Raw genomic sequence first — 25,392 nt, forward strand, 5'->3', positions numbered from 1 at the left:
TCGAATTCGCCACAAATGACAACTGCGCCACAACAGATCTAACAACTATGGCGAAAATGGTGCCACTAAACACATGATTTTTTGTGGAAATTTTTTACCCCCACAATAGATAGAGCTAGTGTGGCGAAAATGATGACACAAAAAAGTTATTTCAATGGCGAATTGCACACCATAATAGCTCTTCTCTTTTGTGGCGCATTTATTTGCCACAAAACATATATGTTTTGTGGTGTGAGATGTGCCACAAAAGTGTATCTTTTATGGCGTAAAAATTTGCCATAAAAAGTATATCTTTTGTGGTGTAAATGTTTGCCACAAAAACATATCTTTTGTGGCATATTTTTCGCCACAATAAATTCACATTTTATTTTATGGCGAGTTTACTTCCCCATTAAATATTACATACTTGTGACGATTTAGTTTTCATTAGGTCCTTTAATATTGGACTTTTTGTGGCGAATTCTAATACACCTTTAGTGGTAAAAGATTGACAAAAGAGTTCTATTTATTATCATAAAATTTCAAAATATAAGAGGAAATATTGATTCAGACAAGTTTTTAAACATTGATAATAAGAGTTACAAGTTATATCCCATCACAATCTAGTAGCATAGTGAGAATTTACTCTTACAAAATATTAAGATATTGACAAAGTATATTAAAAAGTTCATACATGTACTTGACCATGTACAAAATTCAATTTCTCAAAGTTGTTCTTATTTGGATAATAACCTGTCAAAACAATTCAATAATTGAAAATTAGAGAATGAAAATGTCAAGTTCAACATAAAAACTTATTGTTTACAACACATAAGCTATATGAAGATTCAAGTAAATGTACAAATTGACAAATTTGTATACAGAAAAAAAAAATTATGTTACCTTAATAAACTAGATATTCTGACTAAGAATTCTCCATCATTTCACAAGCTATAAAAAACAGTCCAGCCTAGAAACAAATAAAAAGTTTAAGGAACTCGTATTGATAAAAATAAATCGAATAAATAATAGGGTATAATTGTAGTTTACTTCATCATTTTCTTTCATTGCAGAAGTTTCATTCACTGCCTTGAATCAGTAATGCCTTGAATCAGTAATGCCTTGAATCAGTAATGCCTTGCTTAATCTGTTCATACAAAAGAGCTTGATTAGTCTGTGTCGTAATGCCTTGAATCAGTATATCCTATTTCCTATTCGGAGTAGTATTGGGTTTCGGATTCCTAGTTGGATTAGGATCATGGGTTCCTAGTTGGATTGGGATCATGGGTTCCTAGTGGGATTAGGTTAGATTGGGTATTATAAATACACATTATGTAAACCTAATCATTGTAATCTGATTTTTCGCCTCCTAATAATACTATTCTCCTTCTGCCCGTGGACTAGCCAACACAACGTTGGTGAACCACGTAAATCTATGTTTTTCGATTGTTTGTTTATTTATCTTTCATTAATTCCGCACAACAGTCTGTTCATACAAAATATAAAAACTAAGGTTGTCCTGTTTATGCTTTTATTGCACAACATGTCTTGTACATCTTTACAATGTTGTCCTGTACCTATTCCATCTATAACTAATGTTGTCCTGTTTTTTTTTTCAATTACAAGAATGCCCTGTAGAAATATAGCAAAATCAACAGCAACCATGCAATTTGAATTGAGAGATCTCATGAAGCTAAGAACAAATATGGTTTGTTAACAGAGTAAAAAAAGTGCAGAAATTATAACTGACATATAATCAAACTATAGAGTAGGTTGTGCATTGGAAGTGCCTTACCTAACAACTTAGATTACTTTGACAATTAGAGTAGCATAATTGACTCATAAAAATTGAGTTGGTTAACCAATATAGCTAATAATTTGGTAATTAAGAATGGAGGATAGAGTAAGAGTGATGAGAACATGATAGAAGGTCATTAATTGAAACAGAGCCAATAACTCTCCGAGTTTATCAAATAGATAATGCAATGGCATGTACAATTAATTAAGGGATAAGGAACCAAAATAGGTCTATGGTTTTTGGCTAAGTATCAATTTAGGCTCCACGTACAAAATAGCACCAATATAGCCTTAACTTTAAAAAATGTATGAATTTAGGCATCGATAACGGATTGGACACATCATTCCTATTACTCCGTTAAGTTCTAATTTCTTCCTTCACGTATAATTAACAGAACTTAATGGACTAATATCAATGATGTGTCTCATTCCGTTATTGATGCCTAAATTAGTATCTTTTTTAAAGTTAAGCTTATATTGGTGCTATTTTGTGGGTGGAACCTAAAATGATACTTCCTTAAAAACCATAGGCTTATTTTAGTACCTTATCTCATTAATTAAATATATGCATGCATGATTTAGGAGATGAAGGATGACTTAATTCATGACATTGTCATGTGCAGGAAGCTGCCATATATGTGATGAATACAAGGAGTGCTATGTATGCTTAATAAGTTTTACATCCAAATCTAACAGGTTGCTATGTATACGAACAAGCTATGGGAATCTGAAGAGAACAAGCAACTCAAGCCAAGTTCATTTTTAGATGAAGCTCCAGCATCAACTATAGGTAGTATAACAAACGCTTTCTCTGACAAATAAAATGAATGATAAAATTAATAAGAGAAGGACTCCTCTATCTCTGTATTTCTAATTAACAGTTTGCAATAATAATACCCAAAACAGAGTTTCGAATCCAAATCCTAGGCAAAGGAGAAGAAGGTGCATCAAGTTCAAGTACCATATTGACTGAAAATGCGGAGGAAGACTCTATATCTCCAGCTTTGCTATCAGATATATATAAAGTATACAAAATGCTTCATCACTTCCTCCCACTTTAGCCATTCAATCTACTGCAATTTTTCTTGATTATACTTAAATTTTTCTGTTAAAGTTTGATGGCTTATTCTTCATCGAAACGGCTCTGGGAGCATCTCAAAGAGCAACAAGAACCCTTTATTTTACACATTTGCATCTTAGAAAGAAGGATGATTATGTCTAACCACACAAAAAAGAAATGCATATGCAATTTGAACAAAAGGCAAATTTACACAAAGAAGATCCTCAAATTAGTTAAATGCAGCCTGCAGGATTTAAACTACCATAAAGTTCAGAAACATAACCTTATATCTAAGCTGGCTAGAAAGCTCGGGGAGATTCGAGGAGCAGAAAGGTGTTCTGAGATAGACAGTTCAGTTGCATATCATGACTTTTCCATATGCGGCATCAACGATTCACTGAACCATGAAAAACAGGCCCTGCACCTTTGGAGGAATTCTCAGAACAATAAATATAGCAGTTCTATAGAGGAAGAGGTAAAGTAGCATCTAATCATAAACATATATCACCAACAAAAACAAGGGTGCCTAATTAACTTAATTTCTTATATGCGCATTCACAAAAACATTGTACAGTGTTGTTGTATGCTTAATAAGTTTTACATCCGAACCTAACAGGTTGCTATGTATACGAACAAGCTACCGGAATCTGAAGAGAACAAGCAATTGCCAAGATCATTTTTAAATGACGCTCCAGCATAAAACATAGGTAGTATGACAAACTCTTTCTCTGACAAATGAATTATGAATGATAAAATTAATAAGAGGACTCTTTGATATTCTCTTAATAGCAATGTCTCTGTGTAATTCTGTCCAATATCCTCTGAAAACTGGACCGAATCCTCCCTGACCAAGCTTATTTTTTTCATTGAATTCATTCGTGGCGCGAGCTAGGACATTGTACGGAATGTCCTTGGCTCCAGTTACCCTATTAAATTCATGGTTCTGGGATTTCACAACGGATGAATATGCATCCGTTTGAGCTGGAGCCGGGATGTTTTTGTCCGGTTTATGACAAAAGTAAACTGTAATGACAGATGCAAGAAGAATCAAACCTGCTGCTGCTACTGACCAACCAACTATCATCAAAGTCTTGAACTTTTTATCATCTGTACTAGATGATGAAGCCGGAGATGGAGAAGGCCGAGAAGGAGAATGAAAATATGAATCACAAGACCACGAATGAATCTTGTGAAACTCAGAATACATTCCTGTTGCAGCTGAAAATCCAATCCAAACCCACTCAGGCAAATAATCTCTTAGATCAATTTCATAACAGAGATTCTGTTGGACAGGAAAACCTTCTTCCACTCCAGTGAAGTAAACACAGATGTTTCGAACTCGAATCATAATTAATCGAAGCATCAAATACTCTTCCTTCAAGAACATTATACCATTTCAGACTTTTGGAAGACTGCAAAGAATTCACATCAATACCAACATGATCATCCCCCAAATCATCCCAGGCGTTATGAAAAGTATCAAACTCCACTGCTACAAACAGATTAGCAGTGGAGTTCAATGTCTGGTTTCCACTGGCAAGACCAATACCACTACCTTGTTGGAGATCAGGCATTTTGTAAACAAATTGAGTTGTACCTCAGAATTATCTTCGTGTTAGTCAGAATTATCTTGAGTTGTACCTCTTCATCGCCTATTGCAGCCAAAGGAATAGAAATTCTAGACTTAACCTCTAATATGAAGACCTTTGACTTCCTGAATCTCAAAGTGTATACTCACCTCATCCACCTAAGTTTGAATACACACATAATAATAACCTTCCTTGCTTATTCGCTTAGTAATTACTTCTCAAACACCTATATTTAGTTAGTTTTAATAGATAGATTGAGAGATTTGGCTTCAACAAGGGCTGCAGTGATATTCACAAACAGTACATATTGCAAGTGGCACAGCATCAAAACACTTTTTTATGAACTTGGAGCAAGCCTTGCAGTTCATGAGCTAGATCGGGACTCAAATAGGAGAAAATGGAATGGGCTTTAAGAGCCCTGGGTTGTAATCCTTGTAGGAATATAAAGAAAGAAAAACCTGGAAAAAGCCCCAATTTTTGGAGGCAAAATGGAGTTTGGACAATTCAGAATCCATGGATTCAGGTCAAGTAAATCCTGAAAATCAATAACAAGAACTTCATATTTATCATGGTGATGTATATTTAGTTCCAAAACAGAGAGAATATCTCTTTGAGGGACAATACCCAAAGAGTCCCTAGGTAATTCTTCAACACACGGAACCAACAAAGAGCTACATATCGCAAACATGAAAACAATAACTCAAAGCCCGTGAACGTGATTCTAAATCAGAAAAGTTCAATAAAAGCATCACGTCTAATGTAAACAATCAAATCCACGAAAGCCAATTAAACATAGATTGTAAAGGAAGAAGAATGCCAAAATATACCTAGAACTGTTTTGGGGCCTTTCACCGCACTCAAACACCAAATATGGAAGTTGTTGGAGCAGAAATTCTTGATGGCTTCTTGGAGGTCGGAACCAAAAAAAGGAAGCGAGATGAACAATAATTAAGAGAGGAATTCAGAATCCATGTTTAGAGCCGTGTAAATTTGAAGAGCATATATTTAGGGTTTAGAGGATATATCATGGCACACAAGAGGAAATGAAGGGGTTTTAGATGATTTTAGGTTTTTTATGCAATTCAAAAAAATTTAGGCGCAAAATGAATTTTGGTTTTGGCGCATTCTTATTTTCATTCTTTTGTGGCAATTTAATTCAGATCCCCACTATTGGTTCAATATTTTTGTGGCATATCCATAATTCACCCCAATATATTGTATTTTATGTGGGGATTTCATTAATTCACCACTAATACATCACTTTATGTGGCAATTCAAAAATTCGCGCCACTGACAGTTTAATATTTGAGGCACATTATTTATCTGCCACAATTATATTGTATTTAGTGGCGAATTTTAATTCCCCACTATTTTTTCCCCACTAAAGACCCCTTTTGTTGTAGTGGGTAGTGTTTGGGCCAATCGCCGACTTGCGTTCTTTGATTGTATTTCTCAGGCTTTTGGCGAGTCCCCAGGTCAATGGCTTATTATGGGTGATTTTAATGCCTTGCTTGGTGCGCATGAAAAAACTGGAAGACCTCCAGCTTTGCATCCCTGCTGTGATTTTCGTTCTTTCATGGATTGGGATAATTGGGTGGATGTTTTAGCTTCAGGACCTCAATTTACCTAGAGTAATGGTCGTCAGGGTGCTGCTCGGGTGTATAGTCGACTTGATCGAACATTGGTCTCAGAATAATTTGCTGCTTTTTGGAATTATAGCAGCTCCGTGTTAACTAGGCACCATTCTGATAATCATCCCCTCCTATTCCGTTTTCACAAGGGTAGGCCGCGCATTTCTAGGTTTAGATTTTAGAAAATGTGGATCTCGCACCCGGGGCTACGACAGGTTATTCATGACTTTTGGATGGGTGCTCATCTGATACTTGCTCTGATGCAGTTATTATACCATAAGTTAAGGGGCCTTCATCCGATTCTTAGGCAGTGGAACCGAGAGGTTTTTGGGAATTTGGACACTAACATTTCTATTTGTGAAGCAAAATTGCACAATATCCAACTTGAGATATCTTCAGTCGGGTTCTCTCAAGAGCTTTATGATCAAGAAATTTCTACTCACGGGGAGCTGGATCGTCATCTTTTGCAAAAGGAGATCTATTTGAAAGAGAAAAGTCATGTGCGTTGGCTTGAGGTGGGGGACCGGAACAACGAGTTCTTTCATCGTTCAGTCGCCCGTAAGAAAGCTTCCATCGGGATTTCAAAACTAGTTGTTGATGGTGATTTAGTTACCGATCCTGAGCAAATTTCTGAGCATATTGTCTTCTTTTACTCTGATTTATTCTCCAATCCTATGGATCATCCTAATCTTTCTCGTGTCCATGACATTATCCCCAACCTTGTATCTGATGACGAGAATGACCTCCTTACACGTCGGCCTCATTTTTCTGAAATAAAAGAAACGGTCATGGCAATGGATCCGAGTAGCGCCCCGGGGCCGGACGACTTTACGGGCCAGTTTTTCCAAACTTTCTGGATATTGTTGGTTTGGATGTTAGTCATATGGTGCTGTGGTTTTTTGATCATGGTTCAATCTCTTCGAGTCTCAACTCAAACATCATGACGTTGATTCCTAAGGTTAATGGAGCAATTAAAATTGATCAATTCGGCCCTATTGTTATGAGTAATTTTTGCTATAAGATCATTGCTAAAATTCTTGCAGACAGATTAGCTCAGGTGGCTAGTGAGATCATTTTTGAGAATCGGTTTGGGTTTGTGAAAGGTCGTAATATTCATCATTGTATTGATGTGGCCTCTGAAGGTGTGAATTCTATTGACAGGCGTTGTTTTGGGGGAACATGGCTCTAAAATTTGATATCCAGAAGGCTTTTGATACTCTTAATTGGAATTTTCTTCTTGAGGTTCTTCAAGCATTCGGTTTTTCTATGAAGTTTCAGGATTGGATTCTCAACCTTCTCTCCTCAGCTCGTATTTTTATTATGACTTCATCTGGCTTGCAGGGTTACTTTTCCTGCTCTAGAGGTGTGCGTCAGGGGGACCCATTATCCCCACTTTTGTTTGGGATTGTCGAGGACTATCTTAGTAGATTGATTACTTCTTTGGTGACTTCGGGTACTTTGGTGCCTATGAATTATTCTCGTTCCTCATAATTTCCCACACATCTCCTATATGCTGATGATGTTCTGATCTTCTGCAAAGCCTCTATTTCTAATATTAAAATTCTTCAGGAGACCTTTTCTCTCTATGGATCTCTTTCTGGTCAGCATGTTAATTGGTAGAAATCTGAGTCCTTGTTTAGTAGTGCCATCACAGACAGGAGGCGCTCTCGTCTTATTGATATATATGGTATTCGGATTGGTTCTCTACCATTTCGCTATCTTGGTGTTCCGCTTTTTCATGGTGCCCCGCGACTTTCTCATTTGGCGGGTATTGCGGATTGTATTTCTGGGAAATTCTCGCGTTGGAAAGGCAAATCGCTCTCCATGGTTGGTAGACTCACTTTGGTTAATGATGTGATCACTAGTTCTTTGACTCACTCTTTCATTGTGTACAAATGGCCTTCAATTCTTTTAAAGCGGTTGACTCGTCAAATTAGAAACTTCATCTGGACTAGAGATATTTTGGAGCAAAAATTGATAATTGTCCCGTGGCATACCTGTATCCGACCGGTCTCTGATGGGGGCTTGGGGGTGAAGGATTTATTCAGATTAAATACTGCTTTGATGGGTAAATTAGCTTGGGGATTTCTCTCATCTTCCTCTTATTAGTTCTCTTTGCTTCGCACCCGTTTTTTGGAGACTTCTGGTTTACCTCGTGGCAGGGTTGTCAGTTCTACCATTTAGGGATCGGTCCGTGCTGTGTATAGTCTCATTAGTCAACATTGTATGTGGTGGATTGGAACTGAAACGAATTTGAATTTTTGGTCTTCCGAGTGGATTATTCCAATTGTTGCGGATCGTCTTGGCCTCTCTCCTTTAGTTCAACGCCGGCTCTTGGATCCGGTTGCTAATTTTTTGCTTGGTGACACTGATGCGCCTACGTAAGAAGGCTCACTAAGGGATAAGTGTACCCCGTCGTTATCAAGTAATAAAATCTGGACAAGTCCAGGTATCGAATCCACATGATTTATTCCTGCAAATATCGAGCTACTTGGTCTCAGGTGTTATCTAGGCTGTGTGGGTTTTGAGTTGGTTTTGTTTAAGTTAATCTACTCCTAGTTGAATTACTCTACTCCTAGCTAAGTTATTCTAATTCTAGCTAAGTTATCCTACTCCTAATTAAGTTATTCTACTCCTAATTAAGTTAAACTACTCCTAGGTGATCTTTCACTAATGTAGTTACCCGAAGGAACATGGTATGAACGATAATAATGAAGATAGATTATTAGGTCAATTGATTAAAAACCTAATCTAAGTCACTTGTATTCAAGGCGATTAACCCTACTTACCCTCCTGAAGTCCCTAGTGCGTGATTCCCTTATAAGGCCGAAACTAGGTCTAAGGCTCAGCAATTTGGGCTTAATCAACTAAGAGGTCGTTAATCTCCTAGGCTCTGACTAGGTCAGATTCAGCTCACAATATGTGCCAACTAGATTTTGGGGCTTTTGAATGAGTTAAACCAATTGAATAAAGCGTAAGACAAAGATTAAATAAATAAATCATTGAACAAAACAAGAGCTAAATATTATTAAAGATGAAGAACATTGTCACGGGATACAATTAGCCTAGGATTCATAAACTGTATCAAAGGGTACAAACATAGTTAGATGAAATGAGATAAGAAAATCCCTTTCAGGGAACCTGTCTACCCTGCGGCCGGCTTCCTATGACTTAAGGACGGACCTTGAATAATCATCGATGAACGGAGCTTCGAAGGTGCTTCAATGGAGGTTGAAGGAGATGGAGGAGGTGGAGAGGATTCTTCAAGGGTGAAGGCTAAAGTAATTTACAATAATGAAAGATGTCTAATTTACAATTGCGAAATCCTATTTATAGACGCAGTTCGGGCCCTCTTTCTGACCTAATTCGTATCCTTATGCAGGTGGGAAGTCGTGGGGTCGATCGTGGCTTCGTGGGATCGGGAATCAGTCCGTAGGGCAGCTCGCCGAGCTGGCATCCAGGGGCCAACTCGGCCGAGATGGCCCTTTAAAGGCCTGCTCGATGGGCTGGCAGTGCCAGCTCACCGATCCGTCCCCAAAAAGGCCATTTCGACGAGCGGGAATGCCCAGAATGCCTTGTGCGACTACTGGATGTCCCGAAACGCAACTTTCACCCGAACTCGTTCCTATTTTAGCCTGCACATGCACGAAAACTCCAAATAACATTAGTTCCGATGCTAAATTGACCCGCCAATCGCTCATTTTGAGTAAACACTCTATTTGGTGTGACTCTTGGCGGATCAATTAGCTATAAAAGATAATGGAAATTTAACGCACATGCCAATTTGGCCATATTTGCCTAAAATAACCAAAAAACGAGCCTACAACGAAAATTAAATAGAACATATACAATTTCTAACTAACTCACATAAAAGCATATAAATGCGAGAATTGCTCGCTTATTCATAAAATAATGCTAAAACCGTCCTAAAACCGTACCCAAAGATAGGGGTTTTTTACCCCTATCAACCTCCCCGCACTTAAAACTTTACTTGTCCCAAGTAAACTAAAAACTAAACCTGCAATCACAAGCAAGCTAGAAAACCTCCTGGTTTGACTAGGTGTTTGACACAATTTCGAGCATCTGTAATTACATGCATTCGGAATTACAAAGTAGAGACACGATATCCAAAAGCCGCATTTCAATTATCACAGGTCATATGTTTAAGAAAAAGTACACATGTTCAATTAAACGAGCTTAAGGGGATAGCTAAGTAAAACACCTCACTATAGGTAGTTCACTCAATTCACACAATTTTGGTGGCTAAAGTGTTTACTCTCGGCTTATGTTCTTGCTTAGGATTACGTTGACTTTGCACGTTCATCCGAGTTCCTCTACTATACTATATGACTCCGATGATATCAAAAACAGCCTCGAATTGGGGTTGTAATGTGGTTAGAGGGTTAAAGGTACAAAAGGTTAGGAGTTCTAGCGCTAGAAAAACAAAGTTCAAAATGGCTTTAGCAAATTGTGAAGTGATTGAGCTTTTTATTCATATATATTTTTTCTGAGATGTTCTAATTTTAAGAACTGGGAGATAGAGTTCTCCCTTTTTTGTTTGTCTCTTTTCTTTTCTTTTTCTATTTTTCTTTTTCTTTTGGATAGTAATGCTCATTCACTTCTTAGCCTTTTGGCTTGCTACTATGATGCCATAAACAAAGATAAAGCACTAGAGGAAAACAAAGGCTCAATGTGAGCTTTGCAAAAACTCGGGTTAAGTAACAAACTAAGTGATAGTTTGCAAAAATTGGGTTAGAACGAAAGAATACAAAATACAAAATACATGCTCAAAGGGGCTTTCTAGAGTAGATGAAAAAAAGATAAAATAAGGTAATGAAAAGGTTGATTCTAATGAGGCTGATTCATCGTTTATCATCTCAAATCAGTGCATGCAGGTTCAACTCAGTATTAGGTGCAAAATCTATAATCTTTCCACAAGTCAAAGCATTCACACAAAAATATCAAGAAAAAGAGCTTTTTGATATTCGCTCTTAGGCTCAAATTCAACTCACAATTCTTTGGGTTTCAATTTTGTGCTTATTAGTTCTCCCCAAATTCAAATTTAATATCACATGCATTCAATCCTTAAGTTATCTACCTAAGTACTGATTTTAGCATTTCTTCAAAAGTATGGTCTAAATGCAATCTTTAGCTCATGCGCTTACAAATACAAGGATTGTGTCCTACACCTAAACTAGTTATCATGCAATTTTAGATTCGGTTCTCAGCCCCTAGAAACAAATAATGAAGTTTAGATTCGAAGGAAGTTCTCGGTTTTAGGTCCTAAACATGCACAAACATAAATAAAGCATAAATAAAACCTAAAATCGCAAAACTAAACTAGACATGACGCAACAAAAATTAAATTTTTTTACAATTTTTGTAAGTTTGTCTACCCCTCCTCCTCACACTTAAATCATACAATAAGTTCCAACATTGCATCTAAAAACCATAAAACACATGTGCAAGAAGTTAGGGTGGAGAAGACAACTTACTGATTACCTTGCAATTGCCAAAACTTGATTATTGGCGCTGCTCGTTTTTTTTTTAGTTCGGAGATTTTTTTTCCCAAACTTCGCCCGTCTCGGTCGAGCTGGCCAGCTTGGCCGAGCAGCTCGGCGAGCTGGGCGGTAGTGCCCAGCTCGCCCGAGCTAGGTGCCTAGCTCGGCGAGCTGGGCACCCCGGGGACGAAAACATGATTTTTTTTATGAAGGTTAAAAGCAGAAATCTATAATTAAATTAAAAAGAAAACAAACCTAGAAAAAGTCAATCCAGAGTTGGGTTGCCTCCCAAGAAGCGCTACTTTATAGTCGGTTAGCTCAACATAGAGTTCCTTCCTAGGTGTAAGCTTCTACTCACGTTAGGAACTTGAACTCCTTAACAAATAACCCATACCTACAAAACGGATTAAGAGCCTCAAATAAGTTTAATGAAAGTAGGAGGCCGAATTTAAACATATTATGAAAAAGTTTGGTTTGCTCCCTTTGGGATTCTCTTGGTAGGTCGAAGAGAATGAAAACTTCTGAGCATGAAGCAAACCTAAACTTTTCTAACTTTTGAGGAAAATGTAGTTGAGATACACAAGTTTTGATTTGATCTTTTATCTCTATCACATGATTTAGAATTTCAGATTTTGAATCGGGGTTGCTTACCGCTTCCGGTTCCTCACTTACCTTGAGTGATGCATGTGACAGTGGACTTGGTTCTACCTTTTTGTCATTCCTCAAAGAGATGGCTTGAGCTGATTCCCTTTGTGGGATTTCTATGTTTTCCTTCATGCCTAGGAGAGCATCTCGGGATTGCTTTTGCATCTCATGGTTTATTTGAGCCAATTGATTGCTCAAGTCCTTGCAAACCTCCTCATTGATTGTAAGTCGGGCCGATATTCCTTTCAAAAGGGACAACACCTCATCTCGTGAGCTAGAGGGTTGTGGAGGATCTTGGCTTGCTTGTTCGTAAGGAAACATTCCCAATTCATTTTCCATGTGCTCATTAACAAACCTATTTGGAGGCCTCAACATGTTAGGGTTCCCGTAGGACAGATTTGAGTGTTGAGGTCTCCTCCAATCACTATCATAAAAACTGTAAGAATTGCGGTTAGAATTGTACCTTTGGTGATTACCTACAAAACTTATGCTTTCATTGGTGTTGAGGCTCAGTTTCGCCATCAAGATATCCATTTTCTTATTTAACTCGGCCATGGAGGGATTGGGAGCCTCATTCTCCAAGGCATGAATGTACTGTCTTGATGGGATAGTAAACTTTTGAGCTTGCCACTCGACTCTTTCTTGCCAATTCATTGATCAGAGAATGCTGAGAAAAAGTGAAGTTCTAGCACAAAAGTTGATAAGTAAAAGTGTACAGTTATGAAGAAATACAAAATATATGAACAAGTATAGAAAAGTATAAAAGATTATATATCAACAAGTATAGATAATTATATATAAACAAGTATAAACGATATAAACAAAGATATTCACAAACGAATGCATAAACTAACAAATCGACCTTTGGTTCGATATTGCAGAAGAAATAAATCCCCGGCAACGGCGCCAAAAACTTGATGCTCCTCCGTAAGAAGGCTCACTAAGGGATAAGTGTACCCCGTCTTTATCAAGTAATAAAATCTGGACAAGTCCAGGTATCGAATCCACAGGATTTATTCCTGCAAGTATCGAGCTACTTGGTCTCAGGTGTTATCTAGGCTGTGTGGGTTTTGAGTTGGTTTTGTTTAAGTTAATCTACTCCTAGTTGAATTACTCTACTCCTAGCTAAGTTATTCTAATTCTAGCTAAGTTATCCTACTCCTAATTAAGTTATTCTACTCCTAATTAAGTTAAACTACTCCTAGGTGATCTTTCACTAATGCAGTTACCCGAAGGAACATGGTATGAACGATAATAATGAAGACAGATTATTAGGTCAATTGATTAAAAACCTAATCTAAGTCACTTGTATTCAAGGCGATTAACCCTCCTTACCCTCCTGAAGTCCCTAGTGCGTGATTCCCTTATAAGGCCGAAACTAGGTCTAAGGCTCAGCAATTTGGGCTTAATCAACTAAGAGGTCGTCAATCTCCTAGGCTCTGACTAGGTCTGATTCAGCTCACAATATGTGCCAACAAGATTTTAGGGCTTTTGAATGAGTTAAACCAATTGAATAAAGCGTAAGACAAAGATTAAATAAATAAATCATTGAACAAAACAAGAGCTAAATATTATTAAAGATGAAGAACATTGTCACGGGATACAATTAGCCTAGGATTCATAGACTGTATCAAAGGGTACAAACATAATTAGATGAAAGGAGATAAGAAAATCCCTTTCAGGGAACCTGTCTACCTTGCAGCCGGCTTCCTAGGACTTAAGGATGGACCTTGAATAATCCTCGATGAACGGAGCTTCGAAGGTGCTTCAATGGAGGTTGAAGGAGATGGATGAGGTGGAGAGGATTCTTCAAGGGTCAAGGCTAAAGTAATTTACAATAATGAAAGATGTCTAATTTACAATTGCGAAATCCTATTTATAGACACGGTTCGGGCCCTCTTTCTGACCAAATTCGTATCGTTATGCAGGTGGAAAGTCATGGGGTCGATCATAGCTTCGTGGGATCGGGAATCAGTCTTTTAACTGATTCCCGCAAGGCAGCTCGCCGAGCTGGGAGAGCCAGCTCGTCGCGAGCTGGCCATGCTAGCTCGGCCGAGAAGGCATAGCCAGCTCGGCGAGCTGGCCTCCAGGAGCCAGCTCGGCCGAGCTGGCCCCTTAAAGGCCTGCTCGACGGGCTGGCAGTGCCAGCTCGCCGATCCGGCCCCAAAAAGGCCATTTCGACGAGCGGGAATGCCCAGAACGCCTTGCGCGACTGCTGGATGTCCCAAAACGCAAATTTCACCTGAACTCGTTCCTGTTTTAGCCTGCACATGCACGAAAACTCCAAATAACATTAGTTCTGAGGCTAAATTGACCCGCCAATCGCTCATTTTGAGTAAACAATCTGTTTGGTGCGACTCTTGGCGGATCAATTAGCTATAAAAGATAATGGAAATTTAACGTACATGCCAATTTGGCCATATTTGCCTAAAATAACCAGAAAACGAGCCTAAACAACGAAAAGTAAATAGAACATATACAATTTCTAACTAACTCACACAAAAGCATATAAATGCGAGAATTGCTCGCTTATTCATAAAATAACGCTAAAAATCGTCTTAAAACCGTACCCAAAGATAGGAGTTTTTGACCCCTATCAGACACCTGGACGGGGCTGCCTGATCTCCCACATGATGTTCATAGTGCATTCACTTCTATCCGAAGGAGTCATGAGTCTTCGGATACTTGCATCTGGCGACCGTCTGAAAATGGAAATTTCACTGTTAAACTATTTTATTCATGGATGGGGCAAGCACCTTCCTCATTGGCAGTTTATCGCTTTCTTTAGAAGAAATTTATTCCTCCGGCTCGCTCTTTCTTGTGTTGGCGTGCTTTTTTTGGCTTTTTTCCCACTCATGATGCCCTCAAGGCTCGCAACATTAATGTGACCTCACGGTGCTGCTTGTGCCTTGATCATATGGACTCGTTGTAGCATATTTTTATGGATTGTAGCTTTGCTCATGCTCTTTGGCATAGTGTGTCCTCCTTATTTGGACGTCGAATTGATGTTTCTATCTCTCTTGTAGATTTGCTCTGTTGGGCCGTTGCCCAGTGTTTTAGTGGCCAAATTTATGATTTATGGTGCAGCACTATTCTTTATGTGGTTTGGGTTATCTGGCGAACCCGCAATGATGCAACTTTCTCAGATACGACTCCTAGCATTCATTCGGCTTTGCGCCTGTTATGGTTGTAAATCCGGCAGGCGGATCTTTTATCATCTGGCACTGTCTGGAACTCTACGGTGGAGTTGCAGATTTTAGAGACGCTTAATATATTGCTTCGTTGTACATCAGCTCCTCGGATTCTGCCTATTCGTTGGTCTGCGCCTCCGCATGGTTGGATTAAAGCCAATTCTGATGTATCAGTTACCCCGGTGAATTCTGGCTGTGGGGGTGTTTTCAGAAATCATTCTGGCCACACGATTGGTTCTTTTTCTTTCCCTTTATCTTGGCGTTTGGTGCATGTTGCAGAGCTTTCTGCTGCTCTTTACGCGATTCGCACGGCTTTCAACCTAGGTTGGTGGCACCTCTGGTTCGGGAGTGATTCCAGGTATGTGGTTTCTCTTCTTCATGACACGGGTATCACGGTTCCTTAGGAATTACGACAAGATTGGATCGAGTGTCGACGTATGATTTCTGGAATGCATTTTACAGTTTCACACTTCTACCGTGAAGGGAATTCGGTTGCTGACGCCCTGGCAAACTTTAGTAGGACTTGCTCTGATGCTATGTGATGGGACTCTTTTCCGATTTTTTGTTTTAGCTTTCTTTGGGACCATTTTAACGGTCGAGCCTTGTATCGGTTCGCTTAGTTTGTGGGTTGTTTCTTTCACTCTATTGACTTTATGTGAATTTTTCTAACTTTTAATTCGGGTTTGGGTTTGGAGGCTTAGGTGATGCCAACCTTGTTGGGATTCCTGGGTCTTCTTCCTTTGTCCCCCACTTTCAATCAAAATTTTTTTTTATCATATAATCCTTATATTTTTATTTTATTTTTAAAAACCTTATAATTTAACTAATTAATTATGAAAAGTATCATCGGCGTATCCCCGACGTATCCCCTGACTAAAAAAGAAAAAGAAAAATTGGGATACTTCCTAGCTGTATCCCGTAAGTATCTCGCCCTATTCCCGTATTCGGAGTATACGCGTTTGTTCACCTCCTAGAAGTCTTGGTTTTGTAAATGGGCGACAACCTCATTTTTTTCTTTTTGCAACAAGAAAAAACCCACAAACACTCATTTATAAATCAACGCAAGTAAATAGGTTATTTTTAGAACTATCCCTTAATTTTATTCATTTTAAATAGATTTTTCATTTTAATGAAAATAAAATTGTAAAATGATTGAAGTTTGAAAAAAATCATTTCGAAGTTAGGCTGAACTAAAATTGTAAAATGGTCCGCTGGTGTTTAAAGACGAGTCTGAGCCTATTTCTTTTTTTTTTTAAGAAGGGGAGTATGATGAAGATATATTTTCAGCAAGTTCCAAGCCAAGGTCATGGAAGTAGTAAGGTAACAAATTCTGTCAAATATAGGGGGAAGTAATTCAGAATAGGAGAAAGACACACCTAAAAGTTCCAATATATCTTTTTCTTTTGGGTGTATCTACTTGGACGGATCTACTTCGATGTATCTACTCGACAGATCTACTTCCAGTATGTACCTGGATAGATATACTTCGATGTATCTACTTTGACAGATCTACTTCAACAGATCTACTCGATGTATCTACCTGGGCGGATGTACTCGACGTATCTACTTCAGTGTATCTACTTCAAGTATCTACTTGGACGTATCTACTTCAAGTATCTACTTGGGCGGATCTACTTTGACGTATCTACTCAACTTATCTACGTATCTACTTCAGTGTATCTACTTCGACGTATCTGCTCAAAGTATCTACTTCAACGTAACTACCTCAGCATATCTACTCATTGACGTATCTACTTAAACGTATCTACTCCTAGTATCTACTTCGACATATCTACTTCAGTGTATCTACGTCAATGTATATATTTTGATGTTTCTACTTCATTATATCTACAATGGCATATCTACTCGTTGTATCTACGCCGTCGTATCTACTCATGGTATATATGTCGGTATATCTACTCGTTTTATCTACGCCGCCGTATCTACTCATGGTATATATGTCAGTATATCTACTCGTTGTATCTACGTTGGCATATCTACCTGTTGTATCTATATCGATGTATCTACTCGTTGTATCTTCGTCGGTGTATCTACTTGTTGTATATCTACGTCAGTGTATCTACTTCGACGGATCTAATTGTTGTATCTACTTTGACGGATCTACTCGATGTATCTACTTTGGTGGACCTACCTATGCGTATCTACGATGGCATATCTACTCATTGTATCTACTTGTTATATCTCCATTGGTGTATCTACTCGTTATATCTCCGTCGGTGTATCTACTCGTTATATCTACGTCGGTGTATCTACTCACTGTATCTACTTCGGCGGATCTAATCATTGTATCTACGTTGGCGGATCTACTCGATGTATCCACCTCAGACGATCTACTTTTGTGTATCTATCTGATGTATCTCCTCATGTATATCTTTTGGGGTTACTTACCCACCAAGAAGACTTCGGATTACTTACCCACCAAAGAGAATTGGGATTACTTGCTCACTAAAGGGGAACAAGTCTGACACCACCCTGCCCACTATATTTACTGTTTTGCATTAATAATTTGTTGTTTTGCCATTAGCTCTTATTTACATAGTTTGCCATTTGTTTTCTCTTACCCCACCTTACCTCTTTAAAGTTTATCTATTTAGCTATATGTATTTACCCTTTATGTCATTTCATTTTTAGATCTTAGGATGATAATATTCATCCTTTTCATTGTAAGAAGATCAACTTTTATCAATCAAATATAATTTCTCTTTGAGAGTTGTTTTAGGGTTTATCCCTCTTACAATAGGGATTTCTATAATTCCTACAAGTTTTAACTTGTAAATTTGGGGGTTTCACGGTTCCTTCAAGTTTAGCTTAAGAATATCTTTGATAGTTTACGATTGAAAACTATCACCCGTTACTTGATCTGTATCAACTAACCAAACAAACATGGTAATAAACTTCAATTATAATATAATGTACCAAACAAAGGCATGACACATAGTATTTTCTTGATGCATATAAATAAGTTGTTATTTATAAGAATTCTGTAAAATATTTACGGTTTACTAATGATGATGAAACTCCTCCTTCCTATAGAAAACACATAATAATTTAGAAAATATCATTCAATTAATGTCCCACCTAACTTTATGAGACAACTAACAAGTTTGTTGTATAAATAATTAATTATGAGTATACTGAGTTTACTCAATCAATCATGGCTAATTACATTTATTTACGAGAGAGATTTGAAGTAAAATTAGAGATTTAGACTATTTTTAAAGGTTTTGACTAGTTAAATCTATAATAGAGTGTTTAAGTAAGTTCCCTTTAAAATTTAATATATACATTAGCACTTGCATTTGAATTCAAAATTCTTAATCTAAACGATTTGATTTGAGACTTTTTTAACTGGCCAATCTCAATTGTTTGTTTGGATCAATTTAATTATTAGAACTTATAGAGTCCTATGTCATCTATATCCATATGCGTATCGAGTTATTAAAAAAAATAGGCTTAATAGACACCCAACCCCCTAAACTTGTAACTTTTTTTCACCTGGCTCCCTCAACTTAGGGGACAACCTCTCAACCCCTTCAACTTTTCAAAAACATCACATACAGTCCCTTACACCCCTATGTTCGGTCAAAATATTGACCCGTGTAGAAAACGCGCTTGACTGTTGACCACACCAATGTCACGTGTCATTTTTTTATTAAATTTTTCCAAGTGATTATTGTATGCGAGGTATTGTCGCTATTTGTCGTTGCAACCTTATCGAGGTGCTGAGGTTGGCAGTAGTGGTCGTCGAGGTGAAATCACTTGGAAAAATTTAATAAAAAAGTGACACATGGCATTGGTGTGGTCAACAGTCAAACGCGTTTTCTACACGGGTCAATATTTTGACCGAACATAGTGGTGTAAGGGGTTATATGTGATGTTTTTGGAGAGTTAAGGGGGTTGAGAGGTTGTCCCCTAAGTTGAGGGGGCCAGGTGAAAAAAAGTTACAAGTTTAAGGGTTTGGGTGCCTATTAAGCCAAAAAATAAGGTGTAAAAATGTCCATATTTGTATGGTTAGGAACAATTTTACCTTTAACATATAAAATGGTACAATTTTATCCCTAATATTATAAAGTTGGGTAAATCTGAGAAATAATTCATCAAACTATCTACTCGGTCATAAATCTTGTCATCTATGCTTCACATGGGAATCATTTTTATTACTCATTAGTAACAGATCATTAACATATGATTAGACGTGAATTTTAAAAAAAATTAAAAAATATACTATCTATTGTACGAATTGGACAAAAAAATTAAAATATTTCACTGAATTTATAAATATTGATCTCCAATTTTATTATTGAATCACAAAAAAATATGACTTTTTTTTTAAAACGAACTGATATGCAGTTGGTGTAGAATAAGGAACAAAATATCTGTATTTTATAATAATGTTTGAAATTGATCAAACTTGTCAATTTTAGGAATAAAATTGCTTTTAACTACCAACGTTATGGGTAAAATTGTTAGAGGTAAAATTACTCCTAACTGTAAATGTTAGGGTTTTGTACCTTATAAAAAAGGTAAATATTAATTTGGAAAGAATTTATAAACACGAAGTATAGTATTGTCTTGATAATGAAATATTATGGAAAGAATTTATAAGCACTGAATTTATAAACATTATGATAAAGAATTTATTAAGTTGCTATTTCTAAGAATTCTTTTAAACATTTATGGTTTACTAATGATAATGAAACTTTTCCTTCATATTGAAAACACATAATAATTTAGAAGTCTCATTCAATCACAATGTCCCACCTAGCTTTATTACAGGGTATTTGTTTCCGCCTCTTGTTGCCTTTTCATACCTGAAAAGTAGCATTTTACAAAAGCATGAATCCGTGTTTTTCCAACAGCAAACGGCAGTTAAACCAAACGGGTCCTAAGGGTGTTTGTTTTAACTTTTCGGGAGAAGCGTTTAGCGTTTCACTCCAAACCACATTAAAATATAGCTTTTGATTAGAGTTATACAACAACAACATTTAGTATTTTTTTTGGAAACAGAAACTTTTTAGAGCTTTTCACAAAAAAAAATTAAAAATGAGCTTTTCGTGAAAAAAAAATTATTTGATATTGACAAAAAAAATTATCGAAAAAAATAGTTCCACAAAACACATTTCTTCTTTAATGCTTTTTTCTATTTCTATAATATTATTGTCGAAACAATAAAGTTTTACTTCGTTCAATAAATAATTATTTTTAATTTTTAGATTGTGTTTGGGTTTAATATTTTGTTAACACGGACCCAAAAATGAAACTACACAACACGAATACGATAATTACCAGGTTTAAGATTCATACGGGAACCAAATGACCCCTAAAAGTATAGTATTGTCTTGATATGTATGCTATTTATACGAATTGTTTTAAACATTATGGTTTACTAATAATCATGAAACTCTTCCATCCTATTGAAAACAAATAATAATTTAGAAAGTCTCATTTAATTATAATGTCCCACGTACTTAATTACGATTTAATTATAGCTTTATGAGATGTTGTATAAATACTTAATTATGGTTTAATTATCATATCCAAGTTCCAAAATCATGGCTAATTATGTTTCTTCTATTGGTCTTCTTCTTCTCCTTCTCCTTGCTATTAGTTCTAATACTAATTGCCAAGTGATCCCTCATCTCTTTGCGAGGGAACCTAGTACGAATACTCCTACAGTAGCTGGTTCTATCGAAATCTGGAATCCAAACACCGACTACTTTCAATGTGCTGGTGTACAGGCTGTTCGGTACACCCTTCAATCCAATCGCCAAACGTTTCCATTTCACACCAATACTAATAGACTGTATTACATCGTTCAAGGTTATTAAATTAATATATCAAATTAGTTTTAACGTTTTTAAGTCTGAGTTTAGCCTGAACAAATGTTGAGTCGCCAGGTTCGGTTATCAAGACTAAATTGGTACCATTTTACAAACATTGATGTTAAAATAGTGTTATTTTATACATTGGGTTCAAAAATATTGTTTAGTTTCAATATTTCGAATACTACCTTATTAAAATTTCTTTTATTCAACAGCTCCATTATTTAAATTACAAATTTGTGATTTACTCATTATGAGTAAACTATATTAATGTGTAAAATCCAATATACTTGGACAAATCAAATTTAAATATCAAATTTAGAATTTATTAAATTTCTCTTACTTGTCATAAATATTGTATTTTTGAATATACAGGCAATGTGATAATTGGTCTGACAATTCTTGAATGCTCTCAAAAATTAGATGGTAAGAAAAATAAGTGTCACCAGATTCTTCGTGTTCACAGTGGTGACGTGTTTTTTTCTCACGCTGGAGAAACCATTTTATTCAATAATGATGGAAATGAGAGTTTGATTATCATTGGTATCTCTCGCATCTCCAACACTGACCCCTACCGAGTAAGAAACAATAATATATCAAATTTACAAATTATCACTAGGATAAATAATTTAAAGAACACATATATGAACAAAGATTGTCATCGTTTTATAAAATAACTTATATTTTGTTTTAAAATTCTTTTATCTATTAAAAATGTTTATTTTAATTCGTCATGAAGTTAATTTATACACTGTGAAATACTAAAGAAATATATATAAAATCTGATATATATTTAAAGAATCTTATAAGTTACGAACAAAATTTATTATATCTAAATATAGGATATTCCTTAAAAGTAGAAAAGATTGACTTACTTTTTTTTTTCTTTTCAGTTCAATGCATTTAACTTTTTGTCTATTTAATGTGTTATAGAGGTTCTCCCTAGGAGGTCTCACAAATATCTTAGCCGGATTTTCTTCAAAGTTTATCACTAAAGCTTTCAACGTTACTCATGAGTTGGCTAGGAAACTTCAAAGGCAGATTGACCTTAGGGGTAGCACCAAATATATGACTAGTGGTGGATTTCATTTATCCAGTTCAACAACTGCCCCATCATCTTCAAAACAAGAGCGAAAAGGTCCCTACAATGTCAATGATGAGTCTTTATGCAACATTAACACGAGGATAGCAAAAATCTCTCATCCTTCAAGGGCAGATCTTTTCATTCCAGGAGTTGGGTAATTGACAACCATCGACGTCCACCAACTCCCTATTCTTGAGTCGAGCCAACTCAGTGTTACCTACACCCTTCTTCTAAAGGTGAGAAAATTTCTATTATGGTTTTGGACCTAACTGTTCATGGACTATTTTTGGCGTATTTGAGGACATAGTTTAGGAGCAACCGGTGAAAAAACAAAATCTAAGGATTCACGTTTTTTTTATCAAAATTTTTATTCTTTTATTTTAGTACGATTAACTATCAATAAAATATAATTGCATAAATTAAGTCTCTATTTATTAAAAAACGTTAACGGTAAACATCAAAATTTAGTATATTTGAAATTACATTCTTAACAGTTTAAAAATAATATTTCATATTTATGATGCAACTTTAGCAAAACTGTACAATTTCATTTCAAAAAAATGAAATTTCAGGCGTGGATAAAATGAGTCACATACTTCTACCAAGAAGTAAATTTGTCATACTTTTAATAAATGGAATTTCGAGGATTTGAACCTTTGACCACTTGGTCTAAGAGGTTCTAACTATGTTAATAAAGAGCTTATAAAAAAAATTAAAATACCAAGGATTCATGATGTCTTTTCCCTTAATTATTAGAATTGAATTGACTATAAAATTGTATATGATAATTTGCAGGATGTTATGAGATTACCCCATTGGGAAAATGGCTATAGTGCAATTTACGTGGTGAAGGGTAAAGGTCATATTCAAGTAGTGGATGACAATGGAAACAATGTGTTCGATGACATTGTAAAGGAAGGACAACTGCTCCTAGTGCCGCATAGCTTTTTGATGGCGGAACAAGCAAAGAGTGAGATAGTCGAATACATTACCTTCAAGACCAACGGTAACCCAATTACCTCTGAGCTTACTGGTCGAAACTCAGTCATTAATTGCTTGCCGTTGGAGGTTCTTACAAATGCATTTGAAATTAACAAGGAAGAGGCTAAGAATGTGAAGTTAGGAAGGAATGAGACATCCTTAATTAAAATCCTACCATAATATATCTAAAGAGGAAGGCGCATAAGCTTTTTCTAGAAATTATGAATAATATTGTAAATGATGGAGACTAATGTCGAGTGTTTTTACTTCTTGTTGTAATAAATAAAAATTCTTAATATGAATTATATTTTTACGAAGGGAAAGGCATATAACCTTTTGCTTAATGTAGGGTTTGTCTTTCTGTGTTACATTTTCTTACATTATATTTTCTATAAACTTTTAAAGGAAAATTATAAAATTGGACTAAATGAGAGATTCGTTACATATTAAGATCCATTTGAAAAAAAACAGATATGCCCTTACGTCAAATAAACCCACAAAACTATCTTTAAATTTTTCACAAACCTGCAATTATACCCTAATCTAACAGACCTGTTTATTTAGTATAAACCGCATTTGGTCTATTTTTAGATCTTTTCATCATCTGCTCTTTACCTTCTTCAACCTCCTTATCACTTCCTTTATTAGCAACCCTATCTGTCTCTCAAAAATCATTTTTTTAATCACATTTCACTCTCTTCTTTTTCTCCCCAAATCTCATAAGCAATCATAAACCGCGTTGGACATCATTCCGGTCAACTCTTCTCACGAAGGGAATCTCTCATTTTCCACCGCCCCTTTCTCCCTCTTCCCCCACTTATGCGGTCAGTGATCTTTTTATCCTAATTTACATGAAATTGATTAATTAGTTAATTAGCTTTTGTAAATTCTCTGGGCAGTAGCAACTTCATCTACTTTTTCGACCTCCTTCTTTGGATACAAACCACCTCTAGAGTATGTGATTGGTTAGTTATTAATGTAATTAATTAAGAAAAAATGAGGGAGGGGCAGCGACGGTATCTCCTTAGAAGAGTTGTTGAAATTTTAATTAATTAAAGAATTACTCTTGTTTATAGATGTTGTCGAAGTTGCTGAGGGAAGCTTTGAGTTTGAACTAATATAAGGGCAAATATTTGTATTAACCCTATATAGTTATATGTATAAATATAAATATAAATAAATATATTTTTATGATAACACAAGAGAAATTCTGATCGGATCACGTCCTTGTGAGGCGCCGTTGGGATCGGCCGGGGACACTCCGATGCCAAAGTCAGTAGAATATAGGGAGAATAAACTATATTGACGAAGCTTAGAGAATATAAAAGTAAGTGTACTTTGATAGCATGGAAAGGTAGGCTATATATAGTTGAGGAATTCGTAACCCCTAGGTAACTAGAAAGCCTCCATTAATGCTCATTTAATGGCGGTTACAAGTTACTCTTAATTTGGCGGTTTGAGACTATTTAATGATTCATTTAATAATCATTTATGGCCGAGACGGCGGCCAGCCGTTATCTAGGTAAATGGAGAGATTCGCCTAAGAGATCCGCCGACGGATCTCTTAGAGCTGATCTAGGATGATCCGCCAGACGGCTTCCTTTGCTACATGGCATATCTTAAGGTAATTACCCCTTTTGGTCCTTATGATTATATCCTAATGTTATCAGAAGCCCCCCCAAAAATGCCTTTAAAGTCCTTTAGGGCTTTTGGACTTCTGCGCGCCGTCTTATGCTTCCGCATTTAATGTGCACTCTGTTCAACGTCCTTTGATGATCGACACGTGTAATAGCACACGGCCCTAGGAACATTTCAAAAACCATCTTTCATCTTCCGGAGTTTCTCTTCCTTTCTCATTTTCCATCTCCTCCCGTTTTCGAAGCTTTTCCTCAGAAACTTCAAAGATCCTACTCAAGCTTCTACATTTCCATGTAAGTGCTTTTTCTTTTACTCTGAATGTTTAGAAGTTCATCTTCATCCTCTGGGTCAACTTCCGAGCTCTTTAATTCGACGCCTTCTCCCAAGATTGAACTAGATTTTAGTTGGACCACATCCTAGTCGGAAAACTCCCAATCTTCTGTCGGCGAGATT

At 36.4% G+C, this 25,392-nt stretch overlaps 2 long non-coding RNA genes across 2 annotated transcripts; one reads left to right on the forward strand and one right to left on the reverse strand.

Moving 5' to 3' along the window:
* Window positions 1-541: 541 nt before the first annotated feature.
* On the reverse strand, window positions 542-5,579 carry LOC136202284 (uncharacterized). Its single transcript, XR_010674398.1, has 5 exons — window positions 5,253-5,579; window positions 3,120-3,260; window positions 1,030-1,126; window positions 883-949; window positions 542-732 (listed from the first exon to the last, which is right to left on the reverse strand). It is a non-coding gene; the product is annotated as an uncharacterized lncRNA (long non-coding RNA).
* A 15,395-nt stretch (window positions 5,580-20,974) lies between these two features.
* Window positions 20,975-23,664, forward strand: LOC136203594 (uncharacterized). The gene is made up of 3 exons (XR_010674913.1): window positions 20,975-21,234; window positions 21,612-22,556; window positions 23,116-23,664. It is a non-coding gene; the product is annotated as an uncharacterized lncRNA (long non-coding RNA).
* Window positions 23,665-25,392: the final 1,728 nt, after the last annotated feature.

The sequence above is a fragment of the Euphorbia lathyris genome, chromosome 8 (assembly GCF_963576675.1).
Source record: "Euphorbia lathyris chromosome 8, ddEupLath1.1, whole genome shotgun sequence".
NCBI classification, from domain to species: Eukaryota; Viridiplantae; Streptophyta; class Magnoliopsida; order Malpighiales; family Euphorbiaceae; genus Euphorbia; species Euphorbia lathyris.